The sequence below is a fragment of the Monodelphis domestica genome, chromosome 5 (genome assembly GCF_027887165.1).
Source record: "Monodelphis domestica isolate mMonDom1 chromosome 5, mMonDom1.pri, whole genome shotgun sequence".
NCBI classification, from domain to species: domain Eukaryota; kingdom Metazoa; phylum Chordata; class Mammalia; order Didelphimorphia; family Didelphidae; genus Monodelphis; species Monodelphis domestica.
In genome coordinates this window covers 320,410,447-320,423,524 of record NC_077231.1, presented here as the reverse complement: position 1 = coordinate 320,423,524, position 13,078 = coordinate 320,410,447, and positions in this window count along the sequence as shown.

Here is a 13,078-nt window from a genome sequence, read left to right as displayed (position 1 = left end):
AACATCTTATCAGCAGTTATTTTAAATCAATCGAATGACTACCTTTTCCCAATCCATTTCACATGAGACCCCAGAAAATAAAGATCTTCCATTCTATCAATTTTTTGTTTGTATGTTTTTTTATGGCAAGTGTATCAACTATATTAAAGTTGTTTCCAATGGATCTATGTCAATACACTGTTATTTTGAGTAAAACAAAGAGATAATTTAGCATATTATGTTTATCTCATGAATACATATTAGAATATGGGTTACTAAATGGTTCTAGAGATTATGTATAGGTGGGGACATTCAAAAGCCATCTTAAAACCAAGCATAATCATAACTGGAAGGAATTCCAAAGAACTCTCCATTTAATGGTAAATTTAATATATTGATAATCTATGTATTAAGTATTATGCAAGTGATGTGTGGAAGGAATCATGTCACATATTATGATCTTTCTGTCATATACAGAAGCTATCATTTTCTCAACATCACTGACACCTTTGAGTTTGAATAGGTTGTCTTAATTCCCCTACCACTGGCATCATTGTCTGACACATTTAAAGGGCATCTTAACCTGTGACTCAGCAATGTAGGGAACTCTTCATATGGCATCCCCCTCTACAATGGCCATTAGCAAATAGATATTAATTATAGTATGAGCTCCCTGGCACACTGAGAAGTTGTGACTTACTTAAATTTTGACAGGTAGTCTTTTTTTCAAGATTTAACTTGAGTTTAGATATTCCTAACTGACTGTCTTGATCTACTCCTTTAACTATTAAATCAAACTATCTCTTGACTTATAAATCATGAGCACTTCATCCTTGCCTTGTTAATTGGTTTCCATTGGAAGAGGTAGGGGGATGAGGGAAAACTATATCAGCATCTAGACTTTTGTGCCCAGAAATCTCTTGGCATTTGGGATATATACAGCTTACATATTAACTCTTCAGACCCTGGGCAAATCTGTCTGTCATTATTTGTAGGCCCAAATCCAAGAATGAAGCTCAGATCTCCAGTAACCAGAATTTACTTTGAATTATCTCTAGAAGTAGGACCCAGTCAATTAATGGGGGAATTAGCAAAATTAGAATGGCATTGACAAAGTCCCTTAATGAAGCATATTACTTTAGCCTTGAGTTTCCCAGACTTTTCTGTCATTTCTTTCCATCCCCCAATGCTATAAATTTGCTGGCTCTAAGAGGTAGTTTGATTTGAAGTGACTATAGAAATTCATGATGATGTACTCATCCCATCTTGTTAGTAGTTGTAAGGAGAAAACCTAGTTTATGTGATGGAAAACAATAGAAGAACTCAATCTCATTCTTGGCATGAAAAATACTGCTTTTGCCAAAAGTTATTGCAAAGCAGGCCCTCTCAGGAGAGGGGCATGATTTTAGGCATATGTGTCTCTTCTCTCTTCCTTGTTGCCAAAATTTCATTTCCCACAACAAAGTCCTCCTGGGAAATGCAATGGATTTTAAGATATTTTACAGTTGCCCTTGAGAAATTAATGAAGACTGTGGCATTATGGGATCTGGACTGGAAATAATGGGCTCCCTTTGTTTATCTCTTGTTTTGCCTCCAGCCCAAGGCTTACTTTCCCCCTCAGTTTGGTGGTAGTGACACATACAAGAATGGGCAACATTTGCCTACCTCCAGCTTTTTTGCTATTTGTGTTGATTGAAGGAACTCACCTTTGGAACAGATGTGACTTTACTTTCTTTCCTCTGCCCTTTTCTAAGACCTAGAAACAAGCAGCAAATTGACTAATTCAAATGTCATCAGCTTGCTCTCCTCCCACCTGCTCTTATGATGGAGATGCTAATAAGCTGTGAAATGCCCAGGGGCAGCCTGGAGGAAAGAACATGCAGGGAAGCACATTCATTTGGTTAGTTTTCAGTGTGTCTAGACCTCCTTTGGGTGGATCAGGATATGCTGACATCCTCAATTGGAATTCATATTAAATTCCATTTCATAAACTTTTGCCAAAAGCCTATGATATACATAATGTTCCTCCAACTCCTGGAGGATATAAGTTCCTTGAGACCACAGGCTATTTCCCTTTTTGTTTCTGTATTATCAGCACCTGGGACAGTGCCTGACAAAGGCATTAATAATAGTTTATTGGTTGCTTTGAAGTGACTTGTCCATGGGCTTATGATTATCCAGTGAAAAAGTCAGGTCCAGATACCACAGTCCTGATTTCCAGATTGGGGCTATTCCTTTTATACTGATGATTTTGCCCTTGAAAGAGAAAAAAAATATTAAAAATTTTAGAGCTTGATTATATTTCTTTTCAAATCAATGGATGGCATTAGTTGCATAATCTTGAAAAAATAATTTATTGTCATTTCTTGTCATAGATGCTCCTGACACACCAAACAGATATTTCAACAAACCTGATCTGTGAATCAATGTGCACTGTGCTGATTTACACATTGACACTAATGAAAACTTGAGAGGGAAGACTTGAAGATATGAAATGGAATCTCATCATCTTAGCTGAAATTTTGGACATATTCTTCATAAGTTAGAAGTAACTGAATTGAACTAGAACTTGTTGATGGAAAACTTAGTAAGAGTAGATAGAATAATTGATGATTACAGATGAACTGGTAGTAAAATGTCATAATAATTTGTGATCTAATATTCTGAAAAATCTTATTGATTCAAGAATTTTTTGAATCCTTGTTGAATCAATAGGTATAATGTACCATGTCTCTTTGGGATACTCTGATTCCACATTTGAGGATGGGTTAAAGGATTTATGAGATTTATCATGTTAATATAATTGCCTATACATTACTTTATTAAAAAGAGGACAAGTGTTGGTGTCAGAAGCCCTGCTTGTAAATTGTGACTCTATCTGTGCTTTGTGGATCTTTGTTTTCTTATTTGTTTAGATTACCTCAAAATTCCCTTCCAAATTTTGGCATTTCTAAGAAATTTGGCATATTCTAAGAAAAGTGGTCCATCAATTTCATCATAGCAAGCATAAATTAAAACATTTATTTTTCCTTTCAAAGATGTGAAAGTGTTATTTATACTTTTGAGAAACTTTGCCTTTTCCCACAAAAGGGGTCATAGTATTGGTTTTACTTAACTTTTTTTTTTGTTTAAAGGAAAATAGGAAGAGGAATTTGGAATAATAATAATGCAAAAATAAACAAGCACCAATGCATATTATTTTAGGAAGTAAAGATGGAAATATCATGCATCAAAGATGGATACTTGGGATATGAATATTCCAGTCTCTGTAACAAAAATTACTGTTATAGAAGTCTTTCCCACATCCTTTCTATAAAATGTCTGTGTAACATTTTCTCCTAAAATTACAGCGATAGTATGTCAAAAGAAACTGATTTTTTATAACAATGTGAACATTTTGGGAGCAAAAAGTATAACTATTATTTTAATTAAGAGTCAAAACCTATCTCCAAATGCTAGGAAAAGTCCCATAAATTAGCACCTCCATAGATTAACTTGAATATCTTGAACCCCACTTTCCTCAGATCCACATCTATTGTTTCCATGAAGATATTGTACTGAACGATTGTGTTATTAGGTACTAAGGTAGAAGGATGGCCACCCGGCAGCTGAATTCCACAGTACCTCTCCCTACTCCCTACACCCAAGTGTCTCAATTAGAAACTGTTGAGAATAAAAAGTATTGTTCTCAGTCAGACCATGATGCTGTAAGCTTCTGGCTGAGTTTTCTGTGTGACCCTCTCTCATACCAAAGCCACTTACCTCATTAGTCGCTATGGTGTCTCCTTGGTAACACCCTTTTTTCTATACCCCAGACTATAAAAGTCAGCCTGGATGTCTTCTAAGAGCTTCTTTGGACTGGTTGTTACTGTGATTTTTGACATCTTTCTTTCTCTCACCTAATGATACCTCTAGCCTATGCTAATGTGACCAACTACTGAGTTTCTGACTCCTAAGCCATTTGGGGGATGCCCAGCTGACAGCCATTCAAGGGAGATGCAAATAAAAGATTCACCCTCCCAAAGCCTGACATATTTCCTGATCCAGTCTTGTGAAACCAAGGAGCAACAGTTTATTCTGTTTCCTATTCAGCCTTCAAACTTCTAGAAGCAAAAAGGAAAAATTCTTGTACTACTAACTAGGAAACTTGAAATTGTCCCAGGTATAATATGACTAACATCCCGTTAACCATGAGAAGATCACACATGTATGTTTACACTATCATTTGGGAAGTTATATTTATATGTATTATTGGAGAAACAACATGGAGAGAAAAAATGCAAAAAGTATTTTCTTCAGTAGGTCAGAAAATAATCTCACTCGTAAATTTAACATGACCTTGGAACCCAGGGCATGAATGATCAGTGATTAGATGGGACCACCATCTGGCAATCAGGCTATGAGTCAACAAGTTCTATAAATTGTTTTGAGGTACATAGAAGTTAAATGACTTGCCAAGGGTCACACAGCTAGTTTCAGAGGTGGTCCTCAAACCCATTTTTCCTATCAGAAAGTCAATAACACCATCTTTGTTTCCAGTCTGCCTCTATTTCCAACCAGATAGAGCTGAGTCAGTCATGACTAGCAGTATATGAATGGTTAGAAGAAGTCAATTTATTTTAATAGACTGCAAAAATATCACTTCATTTCTAAAGAATGTATAAGGTAATATCTTTGAGAAGGGCAGACATACCTAGACTAGCATTGGCTAAATCTTTCATCAGCCCTAGGATCTGTACTGTTCTACATCATTTAAATGTAATAAAAGAAAGTTAAAAAAATAAAATGTTCTAATTGGGATAAAAGAAAGGGGAAAAACCCAACTACTTTATCAATATAAGATGAGGAATGCATGACTGGTGAGGAAAGGTGTCTGGGAAAGATATGGGTACTTCCAATAATAGCCTGCTCTAGCAACTGAAAGGGAGAATGTGAATTTAGGCACCAGAAGAGGACCATGGGATCCAGAATCCTAATAATGTTGTTTAAATTTAGCTGGCCATATTTAGAGTTCTGCATAAAGCTCCACACCCTGCAGTTAAGGAAATACCCTTATAAGTTGAACAGATGACAGTGTAGGACAATGAGAGTTGGGGGGAAAGTGGGAGATAGAACTGTATCGGGGTCCCAGGAAGAGACCAAGGATATTTGGCTTGGATAAGAGAAAACTTGAGGAGGAGGCATGATGACTATCTTTTATGTATGTCAAGAACTTTCACTGAAAGAGGAATTTGTTCTGCTTTATCCCCAAGGGACCAAATAAGAGGAAAATGAATAAATGGAGGTTGAAAATTAAAAAAAAAAATAGATGTAAAATAAGGAGATTTCCTCTGATTGGAGCTGCCCCAAAGTGGCATGGGTCAGTCTGGGTTGGGTGCTTTAATGGCAGGAAATATACTGTCCCTAGGAGTCTTCAAGAGCATCATGATCTATGGATGTTGTTACAAGGAAATCACCTTAAAAGACTGATATATATTAATTTAAGGTCGCCAAGGAATTCAGCTATGTAATTCCTAAATGAAAACTTAAGTCAGCAGTCAATCTTTTATGGAGTTTAATTACAATAGGAGGAAGAAAGGAATTAGAGATAGAGAGAGAGAAAAGGGAGAGAAGGGAATAGGGCTTAAATACCCCTTCTGTTTAGGCTGGGCCAAAAGGCCCAAGCCCTTAGATAGCTGGGGCAATGAAAGGAGATCAGTCCCTATTACTCACGTGACCAAAATGGAGAAACAGTCTCCAGGGCCCCCACCTTCAGCTTCCTTCAGCGCAAGCTTCTCAGAGCACACCGCAACCACTCCAGCAAACTCCTCAACCACCTCCTCCTTTCTTCAACCACCCTCTCCTTAAGGAAACCATCCAAGTTGCCTCCCCTCAGTTCTCACATCTACCAATTTCCCTGTGCCAATGGAGGCTCTAGCTTAAACCAGGACCGCCCAGAGGCTTTGCACATGTCTGTTGAAGGTCATATTTTCAACTAATTAAATCTTTGCTCCTTTGCTACAGCCCTTTCTAAATACTGTTAACCTGAGTAGGGTAGAGATTGGAATAATTAAATTTTGATCTAGGCTGCAGCCCTTACTCAATCCTGTTAGGACTGAATAGGGTGGAGATTGATTCCAAGTATCTCCATTATATCAATTCTAAAATCAATCATGACTCAAAGAAATTCCTGTTCTATGCTTAAGCATAGGTCAAAGTCCTTTCCATTGTTCAGCAAAAGGTTTCTGTCCTAAAGTAATCTTAAGAAGGTAGGAGGGGGAAACTCTCATGCCAATGGGGTTCACATTCCAATAGCCAAGACCCACTATCAATAGGAAATTTTCCAAGTATGAAATATCCCAATGGTGAAATTTCCAACATTTATAAGTCTAAGAAATTTTGAGGTTTACAATGTAGGATATAGATTTCTCATTCAAGTATGGCTTGGACTAGATGCCCAATGAGGAATCTTCCCAGGCTTAAGTTATGACCCTATAAACTAAGATTCTGTGACTCAGTTGCCCTGTAGCATTATAATTCACAGCATTCTAAAATTATAGACATAGAGCCATTTTAGTTCTGAGTGGAAGATACACATATTGAAGATAGTGGTGATAATGGCAAGAACAAGTAGAATTTCCGTAGTGCTTTTAGGTTTGTAAAGCCTTTTAACAATATTCTCATTTACTCCTTACAACAGCTCAGAGATGAAGGTATTATTTTTTTTTCCATTTTATATTTGAGGAAACAGAGGCAGACAGAGGTTAACTGATTTGCCTAGTGTCACACAGCTAATGAGTACCTGACAATGTATTTGAACTCAGTTCTTCCTGACTCTTGGAAGAATTCTCTGTACCCCATGCCATATGATGATAAAGATAATAACAATGATAACGGTGATGATAATATTCATAATCACCTCATATTTCTCTATCACTCTCAAGTTCACAATGTCTGTGAAGTAATGACAGTTTCCTTGTAAAGTGGACACTATAATGATAATACTCATTGGGAAAAGGAGACACAGGCCACCCAGGAGACAAGTCACAGATATTATTCCATGGGTAATGTTCTCTCCACTCGCCTATGAACCATTTGAACGCAACTTAGTCACCATTAAGTGAATGAGATCCTTTGGCTCGGTTGACATACCACTGAGACCTGTTAGATTTCACATCTCCCTACGTGCTTGGATCATTATTCCTGTTTCTTTCACCCTCAGCATCAGAATCTCCAAATTGGACTGGACCTCAAATGACATCTTCTCAATCTCTAGCTGAAGACGTATCCCCTTGACAACTACCCACCAACTCAGTTTCCTATTAATTTCATATCCTGCTTCATTATTAATGAATTATTTTCTCCCCTGAGTCTCAAGAGGGAATTTTAGCCTGATCTGCAACCAAATTGACTCAGCAGGAACAGCAGCCCATGAGGGCTTTTCTAAATACAAGATATTTTTACAAATACCCTGCACACAACCCCAAATGATTATTTCAACAATAGTAACCACAAGGGTTGTTTAAAAATAGATAATCATAACCATGATTTTACATTTGTATGGAGGAAGTTAATACATGGCTTTATGAACAGGACAACTTTCCCACCTTCTTCCTTCTTCTATGGCAAATACAACACCCCCTCACAAGAAAGACAAAGAGGGGGAACAAAAAATAGTTCATAGATATAGAGCTGCAGACTAAAGCAAAGATAGGCTAAGTGGTTTGCCCAGTTCACAAAGGGAATAAGTGCCTAAGAAAGGAACTGAATTCAATTCTTTATGACAAAGGGAAAAGGAAAGGAAGAGACAACTTGACTTCACTAACTCTGTTTCAACTTTCAGTACAATCAGTCATTCAATGCCCATGAAATATTATTTAAGTGTCTATGTGTCAGGCAACGTGCTCCGTGCTGGGATGTAGAAATATGTCTAGATCCCCTAGCATCAAAGCCATCCTTCATTCTAAGACTGACCTCAGATTGCTGCACATCTTCTCAGCTCCACTCACAGCTTAGTCAGGAGCTAAGTGAGGTCACACGTGAATAAATCAGTAGCAGAAATCACTGTGGGGAGACAAAGTTTATCTGGTGGGTTGAATATGCTGAACACAACTTATTATCTTGGAATTATGGACTTGACAACATAAAAACACATGCTTGATGTGCTTCTTTGTCTATGCTACGTCTCTTTTTTGGTTACTGTTTAGCTGCTCTTCAAAGAGCACACATTTCCCTGGGGTTCTCGGGCCAGTGCAGAGCATTGTAGTCTCAGAAGCAGTGACTTAAGCACATTTCTGCCTCTGAGAAGAACAACAGGTCAGCCAAGCTTTTAACTTAATGTTCTGATAACACAAGATAACAGAGCAACCGGAACAACAAAATAAGAGACCTGGAATAGATAAATGAACATGTCACATATGTGTTTGTATATTGTCAAGTCCAAAATTCCAAGATGATACAGTTGTATTCAGCATACTCAGTCCATAAGGTAAAAGTCTGTTTTTTTTTTTCCTATCAAAGAAGAAAAAAAGTTAAACCCTCACCTTCTGTCTTGGAATCAATACTGTGTATTGGTTCCAAGGCAGAAGAATGGTAGGGATTAGGCTGGGAAGTGTCTGAGACCAGATTTGAACCCAGGACCTCCCATATCCTGTGTTTTAATGTTTTAAACATAAGAAACTATAATGGTAGAATTCTAGGCCGTTTGGTGGGTTGGTGACAGAGCTATGTAGAAGAATAGCAAAGGAATACTAAGGAGTATCCCTCAAATTCCATAAAACGTGGAGCTTTGGATAGCATAGAGAATTTCAAACAACAGACATGAGTTTTATATTTCCTAGTTCCTTGTAGAAAAACAGTATGATGTGTTTGTGGCATCTTTTGCTCTCTTTGGCTCTTTTGTCTTCCTTGCTGGGTCATTCTTTCACTCCTTTGATAAAAAAGTTTGGGCAATTCAAGTCTTCTTTTTATGAACCTCCTTTTCTTATGGTTTTAGGGCATCTCTGGGCTCTTCCAGGTTTAGTCAGGTCAATGTATTTTCTCTCCTGGCCTCTATCAGAATAGGCAGGCTTCAAAATGAGACCTGGTAATGAGTTTCACAGTTGTTATTTGATGTTCAAGGGGTTCAGAGAGTCATCTTCAGGCTGGTTGCAGCAGTGGTTGGATATTTTAGCCATCGAAATACTTGAAGGTAGCCAACACAGTCATGGAGGTGCTATGATCTATGCTGGAAGGAGAGAGCTCCCACAGAAGCAAAAGCACAGGTCCCTGAAATACTCAAGAAGTTCTGTAAAGAGACCAAGAGACTTTCAAGTGTGGGAGGGGGAACTTTTTGAGTCTTCTTGTGATCATTTCCACTTGTGTGCTCTAGAACAAAGATAAATATCTTATCCTCATCCATAGGCATTCTGAAACAAGTGGATTAGTCAAATAAAAACACCACTTATCTAACCAGTCCTTGCCTTCCTCCCCCTTTCCCCAGGGTTCACTGTAGGAATGTGGAAAGGAACATTGACATTCTGAAGGGCTGATGAAAAGAAAATGGCATTACTGAAATGTAACAGTAAAATATTTCCAAAGGTAACCAAGTCACTTTCTACTCTTTCAAAATATGGGCACATCTTTTCCATCTGGGCAAATCCTTATAAAACTATGTGCCTCCAGCAATGTACCTATCTTAGAGGTTATCATGGAAATGTCATGAGGGCTCCCTAGAGATTTGTAGCCAGAGTAGACTAAGGTACTCTGGAAAACTTCTTGCAGAAGAATCAGAAAAAATTTCATGAAAGTAGCTCTAATGGATATTACTGGAGGAAATACATTTGAAATTAATGAAAGGAAACTCAATTTTCTTTCAAAGTCTACATGATGAATTATCTACCTCATTATGGTATGAAAGGAAAAGAAAACCAATTCTATTCCCCACGGTGTGAAGAAGTTAGGGGAAGGAGTTCACATTTTGATATAGACGATAAAATGTATATAGCAGATACATATCTTATAAAAGGAAGGTAATCTCAGAGGGAAGGCAGGGGGACCAGAAAACACTTCCTGTAGAAGACAGAATCTGCTCCAAGTCTTGAAGGGAGCCAAGATGGAGGTAAAGAAAGAGCATTCCAGTCCTGGAGGATAGTTACAGGAAAAGTATAGAGGTGAGAGATTGAATGTGAGGAAAAGCAAGTTGGCTGTTGTTCCTGGAATGTGCAATGTGTAAAGTGAAATAGAGAGTAAGAAAATTGGAAAGCAGGAAAGAGCCAGGTTGGGAAGAAATTTAAATGGGTTTTCTATCTAAATCTAGAGATAACAGGAAGCCACTAAAGTTGATTGAGTAAAGGGTCAAACCTCCATAGGACTTCTATTGTGTCACCGAAATCTCTTCAGCCTAGAAGCTCACTCCACCCCTGCATTATCTCTCACACAATCAGATCTTTTCTTTAGGAATAATATTTCAGCAGCTCTGTGAAAGATTGAAAAATGCAGAAGAAACCAGAGGGAAGAAAACCAATTGTGAGGCTGTTATTATAGTCCAGGCAAGGCTTCATGAGGGCTGGTACTTGGGTAATGGTAGGGTGAATAAATTTAAGAGATATTGTGGAGATATATGACAGGCAACTGGGTGGAAGGACAGGGAATAAAGGCAAAAGAACCATCTAAAATGACATGAAGATTTTGAGCCTGGCTGATTGAGAAGGTTGAGACAAAAATAACCAGAAATGAGGAAGCTTGAATGAAGGACTGGTTTAATGGGAAGGAAAGAAGCAATGATTAAGCATCTCCTCTATGCCAGGCTGCAATGATTAAGCATCTACTCTATGCCAGGCTAAATTCTTTACAAATACTGCATTTACAGAAGTCCCGGAAGGAAGTGGTCTTACTATTTCCTTTTTTTTTTGGTGAGGATATTGAAACAAACAAACAAAAAAGGCCATAGCCAAGGGGTATTAGAAGCTGGATTTGAACCCCAACATTACTGACTCCAGACTCACAGCTTGATCAAATTAATGTATTACTTTTCCACCTCAAGAAAATGACGTAAGACCCAATCTGCAAAAGAAGAATGCCATCTATTTAGGGGAAGAAAAAAAAAAGAGAGAAATTGGGGAAGAATGCACAGGACCACCAAATAAACAGGATCACAAAGCAAGATATGCTTAATATCCATATGTATAATATAACCATTAAGTCCTCTGAAATTGGAGAATGGTAAAATCATTGCATTTTGGTGGCCTAAGAAGTTGTCGTGGAATATATGGGCTAGGAATCATTTTTATTCACAATGAATGGATGGAATTGTCAGTCTGAATGAATGCAGTGGGACTTGGAGTCAACACTACCACAAATTTAAGGGCAGAGGAGTGTAGCTAGGCAATAATTCATCTGGTAAACCAAAGATCTGGGAGCTTTGGTAGGTCACTCAAAATGCATCAAAGGGATGAAACAGAAATCACAAAAACTCAAGGAGCCTGGGGCCACCTCGAGAGAGGAATAGCCTTTAAGATTAGGGAGTGCCTGTTCTATACCCTGTTTTGATCAGTGCTCGACCTCACATTTTTGGAGGGTCCTCACTAAACAGAAATGTTTGCAATGTATGATAACTGGGTTGGTGCCTACCTTGAGATCATGGAATCTGTGGGTAGATTAAGGGAGGTGGGTCCCCTAGATTTAGGAGATGGGACAATATTCTTCTACTCTGCAGAAGAAGCCCACTATGTAGGCCTCCATATGGAAGAAGGGTCAGCATGGATGTAATGGCCCTGGAAGTCCCTAACATTTAGCTGTTAGCTAACAAGCTAATATTTATATAGATAATGTAATTTATATAACATTTTCAGGTTTTCAAAATGCTTTCCCTGTTGTTTTATTTGATGCTCAAAATACCATAAAGTTGGTGCCTTTATTATCCTAAACTGAAGCCAATAGAGATTAAGTGCCTGTTCACAGTCACAACTCTAGTACTAGAACACGAGGCCAGATTTGAACAAAGGACCCTTTCCTGACTCCAAGCCCAACACTGGACACCACCCAGCTTTCATAGGAAAGTGATTAGAAGTCAGAGACATATTTTAGCTCAATGAAAGGAAACTTTTCAATAATCAGAGCTAGCCAATGGTGGCAGGAGAATTCTTGGTAGGCTATGAATGTTCCCCTTACTAATTTGCAATTGGGCAAATCTTGTTAAAGATATTTGTGTGTGTGTGTGTGTGTGAATAGTTGCTCAGTCCTTGATTTGAAAAGATGACTTCTAGCACCCCTTTCAGCATAAGGGTTCTGTTTTTTTCATTCCAGAATAAAAGTAGAGGTGCAAATGATGAACTAGGTTGAACCCAGGACTTAGCAAATGGTTGGATATGAAAAGGAAGGAATTGTCAAAGATGCGTTCATGCCTGGTTGATGGAGGGACACTGATACTATTCACAGAAATCAGAACATTTGGCAGTAGAGCTTGACTTGTTTAGAAAAAGGAAAAGATGAATTTCATGAGGCATTTTATGTTAGAGGATGGTATGAAATCTTAGAATTAAAAGGAAGTCATGTTGCTCACAGTTTGTGGATGGCAAGGACATGGGGTACAGAACGTGGAGTGGTTCCATCCATCCTAAATGGACTAAGCAAATGTTAAAAGACCAGGTATATAATTAGATTCTGCTCCTCTCTCCAAGCAAACTAAATCATAGGCGTGAGTGCCCCAGGACTAAAGAAAATGGGAGGCCTGGGAGGCAATGCATTCATCAAACCTCCCACTTCCAGGGTCCAAAATATAATTTCACACATCTGTGAGACAGATAAATTACAACCATAAAGAGAGACACAAGCTCATTGGAAGATGATATAAACACTGAACAGTCCCAGGAAAAAGATTAAGCCAAATAAGACCAGAATTCAGCACTGGTTACAGGAGGGGGGTTGGGTCACCCAGTCACCCACCACAAAAACCTGGGCAGTCTTTTGGTTGAAGAACCTTCACAGCACAATTTAGGAAAGTCTTAGTTAATTGTAACGAGATTAATCACGAGAGAATTAAACCATTTTCAATAAGGGATAATGAGGCCATAATTCATCCTCCAATCTAAAACCTCTGAGAAACACTAACACCTGAACAAGCACCGGGTGATATATTTGA